This window comes from Coregonus clupeaformis, unplaced genomic scaffold (genome assembly GCF_020615455.1).
Source record: "Coregonus clupeaformis isolate EN_2021a unplaced genomic scaffold, ASM2061545v1 scaf0112, whole genome shotgun sequence".
Taxonomy (NCBI): domain Eukaryota; kingdom Metazoa; phylum Chordata; class Actinopteri; order Salmoniformes; family Salmonidae; genus Coregonus; species Coregonus clupeaformis.
The window spans coordinates 485,345-496,313 of NW_025533567.1; the positions used below are offsets into that span (position 1 = coordinate 485,345).

A 10,969-nucleotide genomic window follows, 5' to 3' on the forward strand; every position below is an offset into this window, starting at 1 on the left:
TCCTCTCCTCTCCTCTACTCTACCATCCTCTCCTCTCCTCTACTCTACCATCCTCTCCTCTCCTCTACTCTACCATCCTCTCCTCTACTCTACCATCCTCTCCTCTCCTCTACTCTACCATCCTCTCCTCTCCTCTCCTCTACCATCCTCTCCTCTCCTCTACTCTACCATCCTCTCCTCTCCTCTACTCTACCATCCTCTCCTCTCCTCTACTCTACCATCCTCTCCTCTCCTCTACTCTACCATCCTCTCCTCTCCTCTACTCTACCATCCTCTCCTCTACTCTACAATCTTCTCCTCGGTTCTGTGCTGTCTGTTCTACTGTTTTCTGTGGGCTTGTGTTGTAAGTGCACTATCACTTCAGACCTCTAGACTCATCCTTTCAGACATGAATTCACTGAATGCAGGGCCATCCGAGACTCACACAGAGGTCATGACCTCTGCTCACCAGCACTGGCATGGACCTTTGCATCACTTCCTACCTATCGAGGCCAGCGCATCACAGCGTCATGTTTGTCTGGGCCGATATCATCTGTGCTCTCTGCTCATCCGACTGTGTCAAACTGATGCACAAGGGTAAATAGATACTACGAAATACCTTTACCGCTACAAAAGAGGACTGCCTCCCGTGTTTGGCAGTGACGGAGATGGCACTAGCTATACAAGCCCAAGATTGAAGACCTTGTACGAATGTCTATTGACTAAAGGTAATAGCTTTGCTGCCTGCGACTCAGCCTTTAGGTTACTCCAGGCTGGCCTATAATAGACAATATGCCCCGAACATGCTTTTAGTACAACTATAAGACGTTGGAGGTTTTAATATTCTGTTTATATCCATACATCATCACATAAATACACACACACACGCTGAAGTCTGCTGTGCTGCATGCCAGGGCTCTCTGCTGCTCCAGGCCTGCTCCTGCAAGTGTCTAAATTATATATAACATCACACAGGAAACGCAGCGCGAGCTCCGAGCCGAGCGAGAGGCCAGTGAGGAACCCTGGGATACTGGTTCCGCTCTCTTCCTGTGGAGACTAGAGCTGGTGGAAGAAACTGCACATCCATATATGCAGAGCAGCTCACTGGACCAATACTCAGATGGGCGACATTATCATCACCGACACAGAGCATGTGGATAGCCCTCGCTTCATATTTCACATACATTTACGTCAAAGTTAGTGAGCCATCGAAACTATCCTTGTGACTTTGGCTACATAGGAGAATATTAATATTTGCATTATTATGGAAGTCTATCTCATAAAGCCAGAGCCACTGTGCCTTTGATGGGGGGAGAGGGGAGAGGGAGAGGAGAGAAGGAAGAGGAGAGAGGGGTGGGGTAGGGTAGGGTGAAGGGGGTGTGGGTGGAGGGGAATTACACACGTTTCAGCTCCTACATGTTTCCCCTGTCTTACTCATGCTGTGTGTGTGTGTGTGTGTGTGTGTGTGTGTGTGTGTGTGTGTGTGTGTGTGTGTGTTTCACCATATACACCTATACATCTATAGAATATAGCCTATAGCCTATTGCAAATGCATTCAAAAGTTGGATTTATCTGAGAGCAATGGCGTTATATCCCGACAGACATTTAAACCCACATACATGATATGCACACTGCACACTTGCGCGAGAGATATCATACAGTGTAGGCTACATAGGCTACCATATGCATGCCATAGCGCTGGAACAAATGGGCTATACATTAAAATAGAATAGATTGCATTCGCACGTCACTGCACAAAATATGCATAAAATGTATATTTGAACCGGACAGACATACAGTCAGTTAGGTGGCACATAGCTACAGTATAGCCTATAACACATACGAGACACAAGATCACACAGGATATTATGGCGAGTAGCCTAACCTATAGAACGGAACATAGGCATGTATTATTATGACAACAATTAAATATCATCATACCTCTATGTTGTATCCGCGACTGCTCTCTCCTACAAGCCCTTTTCTTCCAAACACTAGCCTATTTTTTTTTCAGATGCGACGCGTTTAAAATCAACATTCCGCCCTGTACCCCAAGACAGGAAAATGGGCTCAAATACTGCACCTGGGATGGAAGGATAAGGCGGAGGGGTAGACTGAGAGGGAGAAATTAACAATATGATATCTCTCCGCTCCCCTCTCTCACGCTTTCCTATTTTCTTGTCTTGGAATGTTTTTTTCTGTCTTCTCACCCTCGTTTTTTCTTTCTATTTCACTCTCCCCTCCCTTCTCTTTCCCCTGTGCTCGGAATACTAAGCGGGCTCGGTCTCCGCTCGCTGACTGTATAGCGCTACCAGTGCTAAAGACATACTGATGTATATGTGGGGTAGAGAGGGCAGAGAGAGCAGAGCAGAGCCCCGGGATGGGAGGGGAGGGGAGGGGAGGGGAAGGAAGAGGCAGTGTGTTAGGAAGAGAGAGGAGGGGAGGGGAAAGAAGAGGCAGTGTGTTAGGAGGAGAGAGGGGTGTTGCTGGAGGCGAGGAGACGCGTGGTGCGATGGGGACAGACCACTGTGGCTTGGCCCACCGCCAAAGGGACACGACGTATGTGCCATGGAGACCGGACGAGTGATAGCGCGCAGCACCTCGTTAGGATCAAATCATGGTGTCCTGATAATATAATTCCCCTTCATGTGTGTATGACTATCTAACGACGTGACACGATACAGGTTCCAACATCATTTAAAACTGTATCAATGTTGGCAACTGTAGTGGGATGCATTCCATTGTAGCCTATATGTGGTGTTGCTAAACTTTGTCAACCCGTGGGCAGCCCATGAGATCATACTAGAATTAGTTTAGACATCGCATAATTTGAGGCTGTGAGTGACTACGCCTCATTACGTAGGCTACAGGCCATTTCAAGTTATGTAGTAAGTCAAGTCATCCCTCTCATCTGAAAATTATTCATGGTAGGCTTATTATGGGTTACTACCTACCGTGTTAATTGTAGGCTACATTTGATTTATGATTACCCTTTCCTCTTGATTCCATTTACAGTTGCAAATGTGTTTACTGTAGAAAAGTACAACTGCCTTGTCCTTTGGCTGGACTCGGCCCGTAGAAGCTGCCTAGATTGTGATGCCTGCTGTCTCAAATACATTTATCTACACATTATTGATACAGGTAGTTGAAATATAGTGTAGGGCAGGCTATATAAGGTATGTTTTCCTCTAGGATGGCCTAGCCTATAGTGGAAATAGGGATATTAAGCACTTCTCAGCATTTCAAGCTCAAAGGACATGTGTTTTTTAGGTAAACTAATCATAATGTGGTCCTCAGTAGCTCAGCTGGTAGAGCACGGCGCTTGTAACGCCAAGGTAGTGGGTTCGATCCCCGGGACCATTTATGCACGCATGACTGTAAGTCGCTTTGGATAAAAGCGTCTGCTAAATGGCATATTATTTATTATTATAATTCTCAGCCAGGAGCCATGCATGGCTGATGGACTGAAGGAACATGCCAACTTCTTGGGCTGACATCAGATATGATGCTGTATGACTTTATGTAGATACACCTCAATGAGGATGGTTGTTTTGGGGATGAGAGGCTTTGGCTTGACTAACACTGATAATGATAACCCTCTTTGATCGCTATAGCTGAAAATAGTTGAGCAATAGTCCTACTGGCCATACTGATATCCTATGTTAGGTACAGTAAATATTATAGTATTAACAGGACAATTCTCAAATATCTACCATAATTAAACGTGTGGAATTAATACTTCCAAACGATCCCAGACAGTCATAATAAGTCATAATTACTTATCTCCTGATCATCTGATCACAGAGAGGAAAAGAGGGTGATGGTGGACGGAGAGAGAGAGTCCGAGTGGAGAACCCCCGGAGCGAGGGATGACTGACGTATAAATGACTATAAACAGCTGCCTCTGTTAACTGTCACTGTAGAGCACAGAGAGAGAGAGGCTGAGAGAGGATGAAAGAGGACAGGGTTGATACATAGAGAGAGGGGTTAGACAGAATGTGAAAGAACAGGTCAGAAACAGACAGAGTGGATATAAAAGTGAGAGAGAAAGAGGAGAAGTAGAGTAGAAGAGAAAAGGTTGGAGGCAAACGTGATTGAGAAGAGAGAAACTAGAAACCTGGCCTATGGCAGCAGCCACTGTCCAAACTGAGACTGTGTCGCTTTTGAACAAGCACTGGCACAACACTTCTCTTCCCCTTTAATAACACACACACATAGGCAGGCAAGCACACAAACACACACACACACAGGCAGGCACACACACACACACTCTTACCATGAAATACTGGCCTTATTGATCGCACACCCACACATACACACTGGTCTTTAAGGATCTATCCTGTTAATTCCTTTTCTCAAGATCTGTTTATTGACATATTCAAGATTTGGGAGGGGTCTGTCATGTTGATCCCTGACCCTGTCCCCTTGACCCTAGAGTAGACGGTGTATGACCCCATCTGACTACAGGTCAGACCATATAAAGAGATAGGAGAGAGGGAGAGTCGTCACCATCCTTTGAATCTAAGTTGTCCATGTAGTAACTGCTCTGCATTTACTTTTAGTGTGACATTTAATTAGCAGCTATGTTTTTATGTATTTGCCCTCTCTTACCAAAATTCTCTATTCATCTTTCATCCCTTCATTTTCATCTGTTACCATGACTACCGTCTCTCAGGGCGAGTCGCCCACACCTCTCTTTCTTCTTCCCTTGCTTTTCATTTCCTTGATGTGACTCCCCTCTCTCCCTCCTACTCCCTTTCCCTCTATTATGTTCTCTCTCTTTAGTCGTCACCCCCCTTTACTCTCTCTCTCCCTGTTTAACTTATTGCTCTGCCTCTTTCTTCCTTCATCCTTCCATTCTATCCATCCCTGTCCCCGATCTTTACTTTCTCATTCCTTCATGACATTAGAAGCGATGTTTCATTATTAAAGTCACATTAGATATATAGATGTACATTTTCAAATGAACGTGTTGAATGGAAAGACATGTAAATTACTCATCATGTGTGGGTATGTGACGTGTCCCTGACAGACTTGTTTGAAGACTGGCAAGAGAGAGACCAGTCAATGAAGTTCTATGACCAGTCCTTAAACTCTTCAAACTCAGGACAGAACAGACTCCTAACTTAATTGCAATTCAGCACATTCCAAACCAATGCCCAAACTTCAAATCACACTCATTACAGTAGGTTCAGATTCCTGGATGTTTGCATGTGCATATGTGTGTGTGAGTGTGTGACTGGGCACATGTGCGTGCATGTGTGCGGTGAAACACGTGTGTGTGTGTGTCTGTGAGATTGTGTAATAAAAATCATATTTCTCTACAGAAGGGTTGTTGCTCATACATGTCTCATCCCCTGGAGACACCCACAGTAACAGTGGCAGAAGCAGCAGTCTTTCTGTTGATATAGGCGTTTTTTCTCCACAGTGATACAGTATGCTCTATATATCATGTCACTATGGCTAAACTGCTCCGCTGTTGAGATGTCAATTTTAAAGCTTGATGCATTCTTTCTGTATGGATTTGGCTGCCATGCCAGTAAAGCACTCTGCTCTGAGAAAGGAATTAAACTCCAGAGGTTTTTCTAAGACAGATTAAAGAGGGAGTGAGTATGGGGTGGTGGGGGAGACTGAGGGCAACCGAAACAAACAGACCCTGCCAAAATGCCAACAGGGTAGGGGGAGGGAACAGAAGAGAGGGAATATGGGTGTGCGTGTGTGCGTGTGTGTGTGTTTTTGTCTATGAGGGGTGTGGCAGAAAAACAGGCCGGGGATAAACATATAAACAAATGGGGGCTATGTGGATGAAGACAGACAGAATGAAAGCGGGGGAATTGGGGGACTGGGAATAAAACACTCAAAGAGAGCGAGAGAGAGAGAGAGAGAGAGAGAGAGAGAGAGAGAGAGAGAGAGAGAGAGAGAGAGAGAGAGAGAGAGAGAGAGAGAGAGAGAGAGAGAGAGAGAGAGAGAGAGAGAGAGAGAGAGAGAGAGAGAGAGAGAGAGAGAGAGAGAGAGAGAGAGAGAGAGAGAGAGAGAAAGAGGAGGATTTGTTGCTGTTTTAAATGTTTGGTTACTCAAGCTAATGAGCAGCAATTAGACAGCAGCCAATTAACTCTGACCAGCAGACTGAAACGAGGAGCACAGGGACATGGAGAGAGAGAGAGGGAGAGAGAGAGAGAGAGAGAGAGAGAGAGAGAGAGAGAGAGAAAGAGAAAAAAGAGAGGATGAAAGGGGTGACTAATGGAAGAAGAAACGACCAGGGAACCATGGAAAGAAAGCTGTAGGAAATGTGTTAGTGCGTGTACCATTTGCATTTATGTTAATGAGTGTGTGCGTGCATGCATGTGTGCTTCTCGCACGTGCGTGTGAGTCCTTGCGTTCATGTGTGCGTGCCTGTGTGTGTGAGCACGTACGTGTGTGTGTGAGGGGGTTCCAGCAGAGGGAGCTGTGTTCGCTCATGTCACTGTGAGTGTTCTACATGACCATCTGGCTCTCACTGTCAGAGCAGACGAGATGCTGAAGTCACAGTTAACGCTCTCACTGTCAGAGCAGACGAGATGCTGAAGTTACAGTTAACTCTCTCACTGTCAGAGCAGACGAGATGCTGAAGTTACAGTTAACTCTCTCACTGTCAGAGCAGACGAGATGCTGAAGTTACAGTTAACTCTCTCACTGTCAGAGCAGACGAGATGCTGAAGTTACAGTTAACTCTCTCACTGTCAGAGCAGACGAGATGCTGAAGTTACAGTTAACTCTCTCACTGCCAGCCACTTCTGTATGGCTGCCTGGACCTTACTGGGGCTCAGTCTGGTGTAGAGAGAAACAGGATCGAGAGATTTGGGGAGAAATGGGTTAATTTCTCAGTCTGACTGATAATGCAGGAATTGAATCCCTCAGAGTGTATTTCAAACACACAGACACACGCGTAGACACACACACACAGATGTACACACACACCCACACACGGTCTTGTATAACTGACCTTGTGGGGACACACAATTCAGTCCCATTCAAAGTCCTATTTTCTCTAAACCCTAACCCTAACCCTAACCCGTACCCTTATCCAAACCCTAACCCTAACCTTAATCCTAACCTTAACCCGAAAACCTAACCTTAACCCTAAACCTATCCCTAGCTCCTAACCCTAAAACTAACCCTAGCCCCTAACCCTAAACCTAATTCTAACCCTAACACTAATTCTAAACATAAACCCCCTAGAAATACCAGTTGGTCACATTTTTGTTAGTTTACTATTCTTGTGGGGAGTTCTGGTCCCCACAAGTATAGTTAAACACGTCCACACACACACAAACACACACACACAGACGTACTGCACACACTTACAGACACACACACATACACACACACACACACACACACACACACACACACACACACACACACACACACACACACACACACACACACACACACACACACACACACACACACACACACAGTACTGTTAGAGCCTTTCTCTTCAGTGGCCTGCTGCACTCTCTTTAATTAGGCTAATTGAAATGCTAGAATAACCATCTTCTTGATTGCTCATTATTTTGGGGCAGTTTGAAATGAAAAATGTGCTTATGCACACAGAGGCCAAGCGAGCCAGAGAGCCCTCCCCCTTTCTCCTGGGCTGACCCTCTTGTGTGAGCAGGCCCTCTCCCCCACCCCCTGGTCGTCCCTCCTGGGGCTGGCTGGCTCAGCCCTTTCCTGACCTGTAGCTACCAGCAAGCCCTACAGACATCCTGAATACTGCTGCTTATAAAGAGCTGGCATTTCACTCTGCCTTCCCTTCCTGTTGCCTCTGCACCACTAGCCTGTGGTGCTGCATCAGTCCCTGGCTTGGTGCTCTAGATAGGCAAAGGTTATATGGGTTTTTTGAGGTAGTGGAACTAGGGGGGTTGGGGGTTTCATCTCCCTGTGGGCCATAGCGGGGATTGGGGTTTCATCTCCCTGTGGCCCGTAGGGGGGATTGAGGTTCTCCCCTGGAGGGTTTGTGTATCTGAGAGAGAGCAGGGGAGGATGTGAGAGCCCATCTGGGATGGTTGTGTGACTGACAGGCTGTGAGAACGCTCATCTGCTCATCTGCCCTCTGGCTTTCTAGCAGGGACGGTGAGTCATTTCTTACACACACACCGGTCTGTGTTTACATGGGGATACCCACAGACACACAACAGCCGCACACGCACACACGCACACACACACACACTTTCTATGTACCCTACCCTGCTAGACTGAATTGTATCATATATGAGTAACACAGCATATGAGTAACACAGCATAATTGACATACTCCCCTCTCCCTTTAACATACACTCAGCATTATATGAACATTATGCATACACATATTATAAAAACATGCGTTCGTTTGATTTGCCTTCAAGGAAACATTTTGCATTCTCATTCATCTGCAGACAGACATGCACTGAGTCAGACTAACACCATTTCCTGGGCTTTTAATTATGTTTTTTTCTAGCAGCTCTCCATGGCAACACAAAATTCTGCTTGTCACAACATGAAAAATGAGGGAATAAAGACATTTTCCCATTATGCTGCTACACAAGTGAGCATATTTCTCCTTGAGACAGGCCTGCTGTGTGCTGCCAATCTGATCCTTTAGCCCCCTCTGTTGGCTGCCTGGTGAACTGCAGACAGCCACAGGGTTGGGTAGTGTACACATGAGCTACCAATGATGTCCATGTGAGCTTCTCATATTGTGTAGGCATGCATAGAAACACCACATTTGGGATGATAGTGCATGTCTCTACATGTGTAGGTGTCTGCATGGGTGCATCTTGCTACCTTGGTGTGTGTATGAGATTAAGTGTGGTTGAATTTCATTTGAACGAGAGAGAGAGAGAAAGAGAGAGAGAGAGACGGAGAGACATAGAGATGGAGAGAGAGAGGATCCACACAAACAGAAGAGATCATTAGGGATCTGATCAAATCACTCTTCTAGACAAAATGATATAATGATATGACACCGGAGGTAAAGCCACTGTAAACTGACTCTCTCCATTGACTGTCTCCATGGTGACTGCTGTCAGTGACAGGGGGTGTGATGTATGACTGTTTCATAGTAAATACAGAGGTCAGAGACTATGTACTAAGAGTGGTTGGCCACATGTTGACCTGACTAAGATAAATGGATGACACTATTGACCGGTTTGTCTTTGAGAGCTCACTGGTGTCAATTTGAAATGGATGTCAGGGGAACCATTAGCATGTAAATGAGCTGTTTCCAATCATAATTGCCGTGACAAACAAGGGAGTGTTAATTGTTATGTGTTGGCATTGCACTTACGGTATAAAATGAGCTCTCCGAATGAATATAAATCGCTGCATTCTATCTTTGTGGAATAGGAGGGAGGTGCACCCAAGCTGATAATAAGCTGTGCTCTGATTGGCCAAATGAAGACTCAGAGGTAAGCTTATTGGATAGCAAGGGTGTCGGACTACCAGGAAATTAGAAACTGAATCCCTACAAGGTCAAGGTAACCTTGGGGTTAGCTGACTCTACAGTTCCATGGACTACTATGCACCCTTAAGATGAGGTAAGATGAGGTGAATTCGTAATTTGGATGAACTATCCCTTTAAGCATCTTTCCCCCCTCAGAGTGGCATCATTATGTTGTGTTTCTATCACACTGCATTTGTGCAAGTCTAAACCATCACCACACACAAGCTAATAATGCATGTTTGCTTGCCTTCACAATGAAACAGTGAGGGAGTATGGAGAGGGCCAAGTATCTATCTACTATATCGAGCCACCTGTCAATTCAGCAGTCCAGAGTTCAAAGGTCACAAAACCAAAATGAGAGTAATTTCACAAAAATTGAAATTAAAATCCAACAGGAAATGCAGGAAAGTCAGTAAACAAAATCAGAAAGTCCTTGGTGATGATAGGAAGTCCTTGGTAATGAAAGGAAGTCCTTGGTGATGAAAAGAAGTCCTTGGTGATGAGAGTGGTCCAATGATTCCATTTTTCCAGGAACAGGTTTTTACAGCACAATTACTCAACTATTTTACTTTCAAAGTTTTAAACAAACATTTCATTCATTGTTTCCTCACACCACGACAGCCATTTTGACCCATCCTTCCTACTCACATGACCCCATACAGGTGGGGTATCATTTTCACCAATCAACAGAATTTAAACTCATACAAATCATGGCATGGTTCTAGATATACAGTAGACATTCAGTTTCTGTTTTACCTGTAATACATGCATAACCTTTCTTTCTGTTTAATTTCATAACACATTTAATGTGGAGACATTACAATGATACCATCTGTTTGTTTCACTGCTGTGCCACTTACTATGTGCAGTCCTTTGAATACAGAATCATCAACATCCAGAGCCATGGGTTCTGACCATATGTTAATGTCACTTCCCATCTGGCTGAGAGTGGTGACATTACTGGTAGATGAAGAGAAGCGATTGACCTGAACGCGCCCAGGCTGCTCTACTCCACTCTGCTCTCTGACACAGTCTGTGATACACACTTCGGAGCCAGAGACGACTGTGTCTGAATGCCACTCAAACTGACAGCTCCACTGATGTGACGCCATAAACATGCTCCAGAGCACCGTTCAACACCCAGGCCGATGGTATTCACATACACGTACACACACACAGCCGCAAGCACTTGCATACACACATTCACACACGCGCATACAAACAAATACATACACATATACACACACACATATACTGTGCATTTAGCCATTCTGTTCAGTGACCTGCGTACATATGCTTGTTCAGACATATGTTCTGTATGTGTAAATAAACACTGTAGATACTGAATGTACTGTAGAACAACACAAACACAATCATTAAATGTGTCATCACTCCTCATCTCCTGTTCCAAGAACACGGCAACAAAAGTTATCATTCATTTTGTTTCATTTTATTTTTTAGAAAGGCACTTAAGAAAGTCTCAAATATACTACTACAAGAGACAATGAGGGCCGAGGCTTACCTTTC

General features: G+C 45.0%; 1 protein-coding gene across 4 annotated transcripts in view; it reads right to left on the bottom strand.

The window, feature by feature from the left end:
• Nucleotides 1–2,332, bottom strand: part of LOC121568919 (synaptotagmin-C-like) — a 50,203-nt gene extending 47,871 nt beyond the window's left edge. For 2 of the 4 annotated variants that reach the window (XM_045213469.1, XM_045213467.1), the window contains exon 1: nucleotides 1,921–2,331. The gene's annotated coding sequence lies outside the window, so the exon portion shown is untranslated. Of the gene's footprint in view, nucleotides 1–1,920 lie in introns of all 4 variants that reach the window. The other 2 variants (XM_045213470.1, XM_045213468.1) reach the window with 2 other exon arrangements.
• Nucleotides 2,333–10,969: the final 8,637 nt, after the last annotated feature.